Source organism: Vipera ursinii (assembly GCF_947247035.1).
Source record: "Vipera ursinii genome assembly, chromosome: 3".
In the NCBI taxonomy this organism is placed as follows: domain Eukaryota; kingdom Metazoa; phylum Chordata; class Lepidosauria; order Squamata; family Viperidae; genus Vipera; species Vipera ursinii.
Window position 1 is genome coordinate 128,717,136 of NC_139516.1, and position 14,146 is coordinate 128,731,281.

A 14,146-nucleotide genomic window follows, 5' to 3' on the forward strand; every position below is an offset into this window, starting at 1 on the left:
GTTGTTGTTGTTATTATTATTATTATTATTTAATAAATGCATCTATCATTTATCAATTACAATAATTAGATGACTATAAGGTAGGCAATATTGACCTGCATCAAAACTTTAAAAAAACCAAGAATGGTATGGAAACTGTAGTTGACTTTTTAAAAACTAATCTTACCCAATTCACACTGCATGAGTTAATGTGTAAATCAAAATGCAATTATCCTTTCTTGAATTTTTCAAAGCATTTTTTAATCATCAAATGTCCATAAAATGAATAGTTTGGGGACATATTCTTACATTTATGCATATTAATGAAAAATAACATACAAAATATATCCAGGGAATCTTAATTGTGTACAATAGAAGCATGCATTCAAAAGGGAAAATGGTAAAAATATATTCCCACAAAAGCAAAACTAAAACTCATACAGAAATGTAATGCAACAGACTTACAGTTGGAAAAATGAGTCATTGAGCAATAGTCCAAATTGATAGTCTGGTCTTAGATATCATGAGCCTTCTGACTAACAATATTGAATTAGATGAACTTTGAGTAAAGAAGTCTGTTTTGTAATCCCCCGAATATATTCAGTGGTTTACTTGTTTTCTTTTAAACCTTGCTATCAAGAAAACCTAAAGAAACAACCACCAAAGTAGATTGCATGCATGGAATGTAGTAATTGGTTAACAACCAGGGCAATCTATCTCACTAAAGAATAAGAATCAAGATTAAGGCTATTTTATGTATTTATGGGATTTATTCTGTTTGAATGAAAAACAGAAAGCCACAGTCTCAAAGTAATAACAGACTAACAGAGTTGAAAGGGACCTCAGAGGTCTTCTAGTCCAACCCCCTGCTCAGGCAGGAAACTCCATAAAATTTGAGACAAATGGTTGTCCAATCTCTTCTTAAAAACTTCCAGCACCCTCAACTTCTGGAGGCAAGTTGTTCCACTGATTAATTATCCTGTTGTCCTCCCTCTTCTTTGTGGCAACCCCTGAGATATTGGAACACTGCTATCATGTCACCTCTAGCCCATCTTTCATTAAACTAGACATACCCAATCCCAGCAACCATTGTTTATACAGTATGTTTTAGTCTCCAGTCCCCTAATCATCTTTGTTGCTGTACTCTGTACTCTTTCTAGAGCAGGGGTGTGAAACTGCTGGCCCGCAGGCTGGATGCGTCATGGCGAAACTGTGCCCTTCCCACTACCGGCAAAAAAAGTCATGATAGGTCACAACACCTTAGGTGACGTTGTGAGTTTGACACTCGTGTTCTAGAGTACGAATTATTCAAAGAATAAGGGATGTGGAGTTCCAAATTGAAGTTAATAGGTTCCCTTAACACAATAGAATTATTATGAACAGGGGGCAAAGGAACCAGTACATTATTTGCTAAACCTAACCTTCCCTAAGCTGAGAATTGCATGCTTTAAAGATATATTTGACACACTTCCATTTCCATTTGAAATTCTTCAAGGCAGATATGGTAAAATGTTGCTGAGTGTATTTGTCTATGTGGTGACAAGCAGCAAAAAATAATTAAATTTGAGAGAATAAATGAACTTTCATGAAGTTTCTAGTATAAGAGGAAAGTAATTCTGTTTCAGAGCTTTGGACATGTCCCAGCTTAATATAATAGCTGATCATATTCAGTTCATAGATTGTGAACAAACTTTGGAAGCAGCTCTTTTCACTTATTGATTTATTAAACTTATATGCCACCTATCTTTTCAAAGGCAACTCTTATATTTGTGGGAGAACACAATGGCTGTTGTTTCTTTTTCATCAGATATGGTAGCAGTTGTCAAGCAACTGAAGCCTTTTGGCGCTAATAAAGCACAGCAATTGACCAAGACATTTAAGGACTTAAGGAACTTCGATGCAAATTTCAAATAAATGTACTGCGAGCAAGCCTATGATCTTAAGGTGCTATTGTTAATATCATTTTATTTTATCATTATTATTCAAAATAATATGAGAAATCTATATAAAAGGGAAGAACAGTTCATGTGAATCAATGATGCCTCTTACATTAATATGAGTGAACTGATTATTGAGATTAAGGAAGTATTTATTTATTTATTTTTATTTATTTATTGAGATTTCTATACCGCCCTTCTCCCTAAGGAGATTTGCTGGTTCTTTTCCATCTAACAGTGGTGCTGTGAAATTGGGATACTTAAATTAGACTACAGACAAAATCAATGATGGACTAGCCACATAAAATAATTAGCCATTACATTGCTGTTCAAGCAATGGTGAAGTAGGGGCCTTGAGATCAATTTCTTTCCTCTCTCCCAACCTATTATGTTCTGGTTTGAGTGACCAATGTTGGCCTGATTCTTAGGTGAGAACAAAGATGCTGGTCACTGAAATCTAATATTCATTCATTTTTCATCTTGCGCTATGGTAGTATTTCATGAATTATGCATTATGAAAATCCTGTGTAGCTGACTACCATCCTTTGTGGATCCAGAACCTACAAAGAAATACATTGGAGCAGTAGCGCAAAGTTTTCCCCAGAGAAAATGCTGACTGGTCTGAATTATTTTGTTCTGCCTGAGAATCTAGAGTTTGATCAAATTTAATACATAGTTCTAGACTTTGCTCTGAATAATGGGCATAAGCAGTTCCACTTTTTAGCAATATGTGAAAAAAATAGAAGAATATTGTTTCAGTTTTCTCTCTTGCTTCTAATAAGACGAATCCAAAATATGGTTTCAAATTCACAGTTAGCTTTTCGGCTCCTCTTCTTTGCTTCAATGCCTCAGAAACAATGCTCTCTAAAGGCTTTTATATTTCACCATATCCACATCCCAAAAAGTATTCAAGGGACTCTCCAGGGAGTATGGTTTCCTTAGCATTTCACATAGTTGTCCGAATGTATTAACAAGAAATCTTTTTCTATATTTAAAAAAAAATAAAGGATTATACTTGAACTGGCTGGAAATGAAATGAAAGCATACTGAGCAGAGCTATCCACACCTGTATTAATTATTTTGGCTCCTGCTGCTGGGTATTGCCATGGCAACAGATAATGTTTTGTTACATCACTAAAAGTATGCAGAGAAATGTGTATTATCAGAACAGTATTTCAGCCTGGTGCAGACAAACACTGTCAAAGATGGTTAAAAGATAACAAAAATGTAAATTAGGGCTGTGTTCTGATGCCATCTGCATTCAACACCAGAATGGAATGGGACAATTGGGCATCTTCCTTTAACTCCCTTGGAGCAAGATAAAGATATCTAATTTGTTCCACCTCTCATTCAAAATCCTCCAGTAAGCTTCAATCGTAGGATATAGTTTATAAACACAGTATACTGGACAGAAAGGAGGACAATATATCCTAATTAGAGCAAAATATTTTTTTTAAATGGTACCTTGATAGGAAGAGAAAGGAAAGATATATAAAATGAAATACCCAACCGGCATACCCTCAAATTAGAATGACCGTTAGAGGCCACTCTTTCCTCTCCAATCATGGCCTCTGGGACTGGCTGAATAGGAGGACTTGAAGTGTTTAACTAATTGCTTAATTCATTTTTTCTTCTCTTATCTTTAGATGTTATGTGGGTCAATTAGGGCTGATTGAATTTGTTTGTCTGGCTCACGGCTATGTTATATACTATGCAGCACATGAATTATTTAATATTTTTCACTGCCCTCCATCTCAGGGAACAGCCCCAATTTATTTATCTAGAAGCATCTTTATTTCTTACCATAGTAATAATAACAACATTACTAATATAATTTATTATACCTGTTATTTATGGTACACATCAGGAAATTACAGAAATTTCTGTACCCATCGGGAAATTACCAAACTGAACAACCAAAGTAAATAAATATAAATGTGAAAACAAATCAAGTGTAACAACTGTACATATTTAAAATAACAGTCGGAAATATAAGCAAACACATACTGTATACATCCATAATTAAAATAAAACAGATAATAATCTAGTAATTGTTGAGATGAGTAAAAGCTGACCCTGCACTAATCACTAATCAATTAAAAAGTTATTTCACACTTATTTAGAGGCCATTAAACCTGTTTAAAGATGAAGACAAAGGGAAATTATTTACTTTGTTTTTTATTTTTTTAAAAAACACACACTATGTGTCTGTTTAAAGTTTACCATAAATATTCTTCATTATAGGATCCATTTCTTCATAATCTCATTTAATTCTGACTCAACATTTTGAGTACTTTAAAAGAAGAATAGATTTTGAATACATGCAGTTAAAAAGCCATGCACTGATTTCTATTCTTGCAAAATGAAAAAAGGTTGTGGCTACACAGTTAACTTTCCCAGTGCTGGATTATAAATAAACAAATTCTATGTTTCTGAATAATAGTCAAGAATCAGGAGCAAGTCAAGAAGAACTATAGCTAGATCAGTGTTTCTCTACATTAGCAATTTTAAGATGTGTGGATTTCATCTCTCAGAATTCCCAGGCTAGTAACTCCAAAGCAGGTTGCACATTTCTTGAAAAGTACAAATAAATGTGAATAAGAAGAACAATAGCAATAGCACTTAGACTTATATACTACTTCATAGTGCTTTACAGCACTCACTGAGAAGTTTACGTCAGCATCTTGCTCCCAACAATCTGGGTCCTCATTTTACCAACCTCGGAAGGATGAGTCAATCTTGAGCCGGTCAGGATTGAACTCCAGATTGCGGGCAGAGTTAGCCTGCAATATTACATTCTAACCACTGCGCCACCAGGGCTTTTTACCATTATCGGTAAGTCTAATTACCATTGAGCATTGGCTGCTTGAACATGACAAAGGAATAGGAGCAAAAGATCAGTGGGACACATTTCAAAATCATAAGGATGTTTGGATTTGTTTTCTAGAATGTTATGGGTCTCACGGGCTTCATTTTCCTATAAAGAAAGGAATATGAAACAATGAGCTGATAAGAATGAACTTCACTGAGAAAGAGGAAATATTAACAAATTTCATATATCAAAGCTAGCCCTTCCACCACCAGATTTCCATCTTCCAGTCTTTATGATTACTTCTTTTATTCCTTGCTAATGACCATCATTTCATATTATATCTGCATACATAGCACCCCAGCTGATAAAATCTAATCGTTCACTGTAGCTGCTATAGAGGTGCCACACAGCCTTGTCTGCTCCTCATAGCCATTTCCTTTGCTGCATTTTCTTTGGATAGAGTCTCTTAGATACATAGATTATATTAGATTATACTTTCATTTTATTTATTTCTGAATAGTTTACTCCTCCTCTCTGGAATTCCATTTTTTTCTATTTTATTTTTTTCTTTATATAATATTCCCACTAAAATATGGAACAAGATATGTTTCCAAGGGACTCAGGATTCTGTTTGCCTACCTGTCTATCAGCAGAATGATTCTTCCTGAACAGAACAGAATAGGAAAAGAATATGTTTTGGTAAGAGAAACCATTAAAAGGCCAAATGAATTTGAAAGTGGGTCTTTTCAGACTTCAAGTCTGTACAGAAAATAAACCATATATGGGCAGAGCTTCAGAATTTTATTTTCTTCATTCTTATGCCCCTCACTCCTCATGATGTAATCCAGGGTGGTGCTGCCATTAGGGAAAATAATTGGAAAAATATATGCTTTCCTTATCTTGTTTTCTAACCCATCTTCCATCTACATCCTATTTTATTAGCAAATATTTTTAGTAACAGTTTCTGGGATTTCCCCCAACATTCCATATACCTGGACTTCAATTACTGAATTATCTCTATCTTATTGTACAATGGACAAATTAATCCCTATGAAATATTCATTTTTCCCTTTTATGTAGCAGTGTGCAAATATGCTTTTTAACATATCCTTTTAAAAAGTCCTTAAAAAAGGAACCATATATATTATCCTTTTAACACTGGAATTGGTGGCATTAACTCTCATAGAGACAAATAACAAGAACTGTGGATTAACTTTCCATCTGGACATGGATATGACAAGCTAATTCTCCAGTCACTTGCTGGCCATGTTCAGCATATTCATCTCTTCCCTATTCCCTTCTTTCTCTCTTGTTAAAAGCATGTGACTAATTCTAGAAAACTGATCCTTGAGAGCAATCAGAAAATCCCCATATTATATATCTTCCTATTGGAACATCACATATCTTGCAACATGTGAGCAGCAAATGTTCATATTTATCTAAGCTCTGAAATAAATTATATGTCCTGCAAGGTTTACTCCAAGATAAATTTATATAAGGTTCTAGTCTCTGCTTTATTTTGATTTTTCAATCCTGCTTGTCATAAGGTTACTGATATTAAATGTTTATGAGCTTTAATAGGGCTCTAAAGAATTGATCATGCCATAATAATAGAAGATATGGTTTCTATTAGTTATTTCTTGCCTGCCATTTTTCTTTTACTTTAATGGAACCCTTCTGGAATTATGCTTGTTGTTCTTGACATAGATTCAATACTGTATGCTACAGCATTGTTAAACTCATGTTAGTTCTTCTTAAAATGATGCTCTGAGGCTATTTCAGTTACAAAATTGAGCAATCTTTTAAAATATAAACTTGGTTATCATGGTATATGTATGATTCATTAAAAATCTTGTTTGAAGAGTTCAAAACAAGAATAGTTACTAGAGTAGAATATTTGATTATAACAGGATAATGCACATGAAGTGCTTTGTACTCTTGAAAGCACTTTACAAATGATGGAGGAGGAGGTATTATGATTTTCTGCTTAATATTTATAAAATAAACCTTTATAAAGAGCAATATCTTTATAGAATATCCAAAATCTGTTGTGCAAGCTTTTAAGTAACAGTTCTTCCTAATGCAGGATGCTAAACAAGCAAATATTAAAAAGGATATAATGGAAGAAACCTTGGCAGAGTTTGCAGAATTGCAAAGTGGCACATTGGGATAGAGAAGCAATTGAGACACTTGGTGACTATAGGCTCTTTAGTAATTACTGTGAAATGATATTAGAAAAGAATTCACTAAAATGTATTTATAATCATGTGTAATGCTACAACAATTTAAACTCCCATGTAGCAGCACACTAAAGACTTTGAATGAAGAAGGTACAAAAAAGATGAGAGACATAGCAATTCTTTCTGGAATTGGAATATGTCAATTTAATGATGGAGTCAGGTGAATCTATACTAAAATTAAAATGAAATAGGAACCATAATAAAGTATATACTATTTCAGAAGAACTAAAAAATTAATCATTTGACTAAAATATAATCAAAATTCAATGCACTGGATAGAAAAGGGCATGCTATAGCGTGGGGAAGTATCTCTGTTGACTGGAAGTACAAGTATTAGAGAATAATAAAAGCTAATAAGTACCCTATTCTGGAAGAGATGAGACTGGAGTGGTTGACTGAAGATAAGTATAAACTTTATTGACCCATATCCCACTTGCTTACTTGTCCTAAGTATAACTTGCACTGATGATCTTGGCCCCAATTCTCTATCAATTACTTTAAAGTAATACTCTTCACGAATCTTAAGATTTCTTTCCCAGTGTGATCACAACAGGGGACTCCTCATCAGTTTGGAATAAATGAAAAATAAATTTGCCTGTTGATAAAGAATACTAATTACTATAGTTTAGAATGTGAATGTTTGGTTCTAATTGACGAGGACTCAGAGTGGTTTAACAATGAACGAGTTTATTGAATACACAAAGTCAACTGTCAACTGTCAAATGTTGCAACCCTTTTATAGAGAAAGCCTTTGAACTGTAACCAATCAATGGAGTCTCTTTTCCCGCTCCTAGGTTGTGGCGTCCAATGAATGCACCTTAATTTCCCGCTCTGAACCTTGCTAAGCTGCAATGTGTTTGCAATCTCTTGCTTGCCCTGTTAATAACTATTTACATACACAACACCCCTTACCCCCCCGTTAATGTTATTTCTTTACGAAATCCTTTAGGTATTTTGGTGGCCTATGTATTCTAGAAGGGTATCTGTTACTTTGGCTGCTAGGGACCCCTCTTCCTGGTTGACTGCTTGGCTGCTTGTCACTGCTGGGCCTGGGCTCTGGGTTACTGGCTTCAGATGTGCTGTCTTGTGTATTAGTTTGTGTTTGTAATTCAGTGGTCACTGGCCTACTTCGCAGGGGTATTTCCCATTCAATTTGACTGAATTGTTGTTGTTGGTTGCGAGGGAATGAGTCCTTTTGCCCCTCCTCTACGCCACTCTCTGGCCTGTTGTTATCTGTACTGTTTCCCCTTACTATGCTTAGGTCCCCCTCAACTGGCACACAACCACTGGATCTTTTCCTCAGCTGGTCTATGTGTCTTTTACAGATCCTGTTCCCTTCCCCCTCAATAGTGTACGACAGGGGACCTAAGATTTCAGTCACCACCCCTGGAATCCATTTGTCCCCTTGGGCATAGTTTCTGGCCCAGATCAAATCCCCCACTTTAAATGTTCTGTTAGGAATGTCAAATTCAATGTTTGTTTGCAGTCTGTCAGGGTGCAATCTGTCCAATTTTGTGGATAGTCTCCTGCCCCACCTCATTTCAGCTGGACTTTTCCCTGTAGCAGAACATGGGGTCGTGTGCTGAGCCAACAAGAACTCTGCCAGTCTCTGATGCCAATCACCTCGAATAATTCTTTTTAAAGCGTCCTTCGTGGTCCTCACATTTCTTTCAGCCAATCCGTTGGTGGAGGGGTGGAAGGGTGCTGAAGTCTTGTGCTTAATCGAGTTGGCCTTGAGGAAATCCTGAAATTCAATAGATGTGAATTGTGGCCCGTTATCAGACACAATTAAATCCGGCAACCCGTGAGTGGCAAAGAGGCCCCTTAATGCCTGTATTGTTCTGCCTGAAGTTACTGAGCTGACCGGTACTACCTCTAGCCATCTAGAGTAGCTGTCAACCACTACTAGGAACGTTAACCCTTGGAAGGGTCCAGCAAAGTCGATATGAATCCTGGACCAAGGATTCCTAGCTTGTTCCCATTTATGTGTGCGGATATGTTGTTGTTCAGGCCTGGAACGTTGGCACAGATGGCAATTGGCAACACATTCCTCAATGTCGTTGTCCAGTCCTGGCCACCACAAGTGACTCCTAGCCAACGCCTTCATCCTTACTATTCCAGGATGTCCCTCATGCAATTCAAGTAGAATAGCTGATTTGTGGATTCCTGGAATAACTACACGAGTTCCCCAGAGTAAGCAACCCAAATGAACTGACAGTTCATCTTTCCTCCTGAAATATGGACTGTATATTTCATCCGGTTTGGCGTTAGGCCAACCGCTCATGACCCAGGTCATTACTCTCCTTAAGGTGAGGTCCTTATTGGTTGCCTCAGCAATGTCTTTTGCAGTTAAGGGCAAATCAGGAATGTCCTGTAGGGACATTATTTGTCCCACTGGGGCAGGGTCCTCCTCTGTTGTGCTTAGGGGCAATCTACTAAGAGCGTCTGCATGACCCATGTCCTTGCCTGGTCTGTATTGGAGGGAAAATGAGTATGCTGAGAGGAAAATGGACCATCTCAGCATCCTGGGTGACATAATTTGGGGAGTCTGTTTATCTGTGGTAAACAGTCCCAGCAAGGGTTTGTGGTCCGTCAGTATAGTAAAGTTCCTACCATACAGGTAGTCGTGGAACTTTTTAACTCCTGCCACTATGGCTAATGCCTCCCTGTCTATTTGCGCATAGTTCCGCTCTGCCTTGGTTAGTGTGCGGGAGTAGTATGCAATGGGTCTTTGTATTCCCTGGTTGTCTAAGTGGCTGATCACAGCCCCTACGCCATAGGGCGAAGCATCGCACGCCAGGTAGATTGGTTTGTTTTCTATAAAGTGGGTTACAGTTGAATTACTGGAAAGGATGTCTTTTAAAATTTGGAAACTTACTTTGTGCTTGTTCTGCCACTGCCAAGGGGTCTTCTTATCTAAGAGTCTGTGTAAGGGTTCTGCAATGGCAGCCTTGTGTGGCACAAACGTGTGGTAAAAATTTACCAAGCCAAGGAAGGCCTGTAGTTCCGCCTTGTTCCTTGGTTCTGGGGCCCCTTTGATTGCTTTAATTTTTTCAGGGGTAGGGTGGATTCCACTTTTGTCAATCCTGAACCCCAAAAAATCAGTGGATTTAACCCCTATGCTACATTTTTCCTTCTTTAGTTTCAACCCAGCCTTCCTAAACCTACCCAGTACCTGTTCCAGCCGCTCTACTAATATTCCTTCATCCTTTCCAGCTATTAGGACATCATCAAAGTAAGGGCATACTCCAGGTATGCCCTTTAAGGTCCTCTCCATCACTTCTTGGAAGATGCCTGGAGCTGCTGCAATTCCAAATTGCAGTCTGTGGACTCGGAACGCCCCCTTGTGGGTAACGATCGTCTGTGCCTCTGCAGCCTCTTTAGAAACAGTCAACTGTAAGTACGCATGCGCCAAGTCTAACTTGGCGAAGATGGCGGCGTCCTGGATCGTGGCGAGGACCTGCTTCACCGTCGGGACCGGGTAAGCATGCTTTTTCATTCCAATGTTGAGGGTGGCTTTGTAGTCAGCGCAGATTCTCACATCCCCATTGGGTTTGAGGGGTGTGACAATCGGCGTTTCCCACAAACCGCCCTCAACAGGTTCTAATACTCCTTGGCCTACAAGCCGGTCGAGCTCGGCCTCGATTTTTTCCTTTAAGGCAAAAGGCACCCTTCGGGCCTTAAGCCTGATTGGTTTTACTGAGGGGTCTAGGTTGAAGTTAATGGGGGGCCCTTTGTACATGCCCAGAGATCCATCGAATACGTCTGCAAATTCATTGCAGACGGATTCGAGGGTCTTATTTTTAATCACTGAATTTATTCCCCCGATCCAAATTCCTAGGGCAGGGAACCAATTAAGTCCGATTAAGCTAGTCCTATTCCCCTCTGTTACTATTAGTTCTAAGACCCCCTTAAACCCCTTAAATTTTACACTAAGGCTGGTCTTTCCTTTTACTTTTATTGGACTTTTTTGAAAGTCCATTAATTGAATATTTGTTGGACTAAGTGGAATTCTTTTTCCACTTCTTTGTTCAATTCTCTCAAGGGTTTCAGTGGAAATTATCGACACTGAAGCCCCTGAGTCAATTTCCATTCTGCAAGGGACCCCTTGCAGAAGGACTGTGATTTTTAATTTTCCATCCAGAAAATTGTGACCACTTCCCAGCCTTCTCCTGTTGACTCGCACCACCTCCCCTAGATTTGGAATTTTAACCCGGTTTTTAGGGGTCTCCTTGCCACTAGCAATAGGGGTTACCTTACCCTCAGGCCACACATCGACTTCGTTCAGACGGTTGTCGCGAGCGTGGTTTCTGCAGATGGCCTGGATGTGGCCGGTCTTGCCACATGCCCTGCACTTGGCGGTACGGAATCGGCAGGATGCGCGGGGATGGTTGCCGCCGCAGCTGCCGCATCGGTTCTGGCTGTCGTTGTCGCGCGGTCTGGTTGCGGTGTCCCGCCACGGTCGTTGTGCTCCGGTCGGTTGTCTTTGCGGAGTTGCGGGTTGTTGACGGCGGCCAGGTTCGGGCCCCTCGCTTCTGGGTTGTCTAGGTGCCATCTTTCCAAATCGCCTGGAGACTTCGGCGATCTCTTCCTCCCACTGCTGGTCCACCTCCCCGCAGTCCACATAGCCCGCTTGGTTGATCTCGGGCGCTGCTGCCATGCTATTGCGGGGGGGGTCGCGATACCCGGTTGACTCGTAAGTTAGAAGTTCGTCGAGCACTTCCTGCAAATCGCCGGTGGGTTTGGCGATTATTCTGTTTTGTAGTTGTTCATCACGCAAGCCCAGTACTACTCTGTCCCGAATTCTTATTTCTAAATTATCGTATTTACATCGTACTGCGGCTTCCCTGACGGCAGCGACAAACTTTTGTATGGACTCTCCCGGTCTCTGATTCCTCTTTTCGAAGATGCGCCGCCAAAAGAGTTCGGACCTTCGGGGTGTAAAGTGGACCTTTAATTTAGCGAGGAGGTCGGCATAAGGCACGCTAGAGACTGGTTGCGGTTGACACAATCCGACAGCGACTCTGTAGACCGGTGTGCCACAGATCGTCAATAATGCCGCCGCTTTTTTACGGTCGTCTGTGATTCCGTTCACTAACAGGAACCCTTCGACTTGACCGATGTATTCTTCCCAATCTTCAGGGAAGTTTGGGTCGAATTCCTTCAATGACCCGATTTGCGCCATTCGGAGAATTTTTTTCTTATTCTGCCGCGGCCGCTCGGTTGACTGTGACTCGCTCTGAATTTGCCGCCTTTCGCGACAATTCCGCCGGTTCTCTGGTCTTCTGTCAATCCCACCTTCGTCGCCAGTTGTTTGGTTCTAATTGACGAGGACTCAGAGTGGTTTAACAATGAACGAGTTTATTGAATACACAAAGTCAACTGTCAACTGTCAAATGTTGCAACCCTTTTATAGAGAAAGCCTTTGAACTGTAACCAATCAATGGAGTCTCTTTTCCCGCTCCTAGGTTGTGGCGTCCAATGAATGCACCTTAATTTCCCGCTCTGAACCTTGCTAAGCTGCAATGTGTTTGCAATCTCTTGCTTGCCCTGTTAATAACTATTTACATACACAACAGTGAACTTAACTCATATTACTGACATTTAACTTTGAAACTAAATTATTAAAGAGTACATCATAATTATTTTATCTTACCAAAATGCTAGGATTTGTTTGTGAAATCCTTCCTGTATGTTAATTTGTGACGACCACGAAAAGAAAGGTTTCGCTTATACTGGAATAAGTAAATGAAATACACTGGTGGATTTGATACGAAGTCTTCAAAGTGGGCCAAGTTGCAATAAAAAAAGCTACTGCACGTTCTTTGCACCTCAAAGGGCAATCTGAGGTGGCTAAAGTAGCATGAAATTCAATATGCTGGCTTCAGTCAAACTTCACACAAATAGTAAGCAAGAAAATATTGTTAACAAGAAGACACTGTTCCTTCATTTTCCATAGCATAATTACTGGGATCACCTTAACCATTTTTGCTAGATGCTTCCTCATTCATCTTCAGACAACAAAATAAGATAAGTAAGGTATGACTATTCTGTGGTGTCTGGATAGAACTGAAAATGTTCAGCAAAAATTCATATCAAGTTTGGATATGTTTGAAACTGAAATCAAAAGCATCAGGAAGTACTCTGACAATAAATCCAAAAATAACAGTACTGGGCAAATGGTTCTTCATCCCATTATTTGTTATTCTAATCTTTGAAGTTATGCTTCAAAGGCAAGCAATCTGTAAAGGGACAACATTCAGGCTGTAGTGGGAGTTTTTAAATTGCTTGTATTCCTTTTTAAAAACATAAAGAAGGCCAGCAGCAATCCAATATTTGGGGGAATAGAAAAGTTCAATCAGAAATGTCTATAAGTAATCTAAAACTGATGTTTGATTTCAGAACACAAATAGGAATAATATATAAAATGGCTCTTAACAAGACATCTTGATGCTAGCAAATAGAAATACAATTATACCCACAGTCTAGAACATGATTATGCAAAGTTCAGTCCTGCTGAAAGAAATGGGGCCCACCATGTGCAGCTTACACATGTGAATGAAATAATGTCTGTGTTCAAACCAGTTGGAGACATATAGCATGTATAACAGAATTCCACATCTAAGTTTTTTGACATTGTCAAGCTGTCTCATCTCAAAACTGATGTTTCTTTAGTCCTTTTTCAGGATGACAAAGAAAAGCTATTTTTCTCACTACCCTCTTGCTTTCTGTTGTCTGTCCTCTCCTTGAACATTTCATTTCCTTCTGAAAACAAAAGTCTCTAATCAATGTCCACAACCAGCACACCTTAGAGGTTCAGGGTCTTGTACACTGAATGTTTAATAATCATAATCATAATAATCATACTATCATCATCATCATCATCATCATCATCATCATCATCATCATCATCGTAAAAGTTGGAAGGGAAGGGACCTCAGGCAAGAAACCCTATACCGTTTCAGATAAATGGTTGTCCAGTCTCTTCTTAAAATCTTCCAGTGTTGGAACATTCACAACTTCTGGAGGCAGGTTGTTCCATTAATTAATTATTCTAACTATCAGGAAATTTCTCCTTAATTCTAGGTTGCTTCTCTCTTTGATTAGTTTCCATCCATTGCTTCTTGTCCTGCCTTAAGATGCTTTGGGGAATAGCTTGACTCCCTCTTATTTGTGGA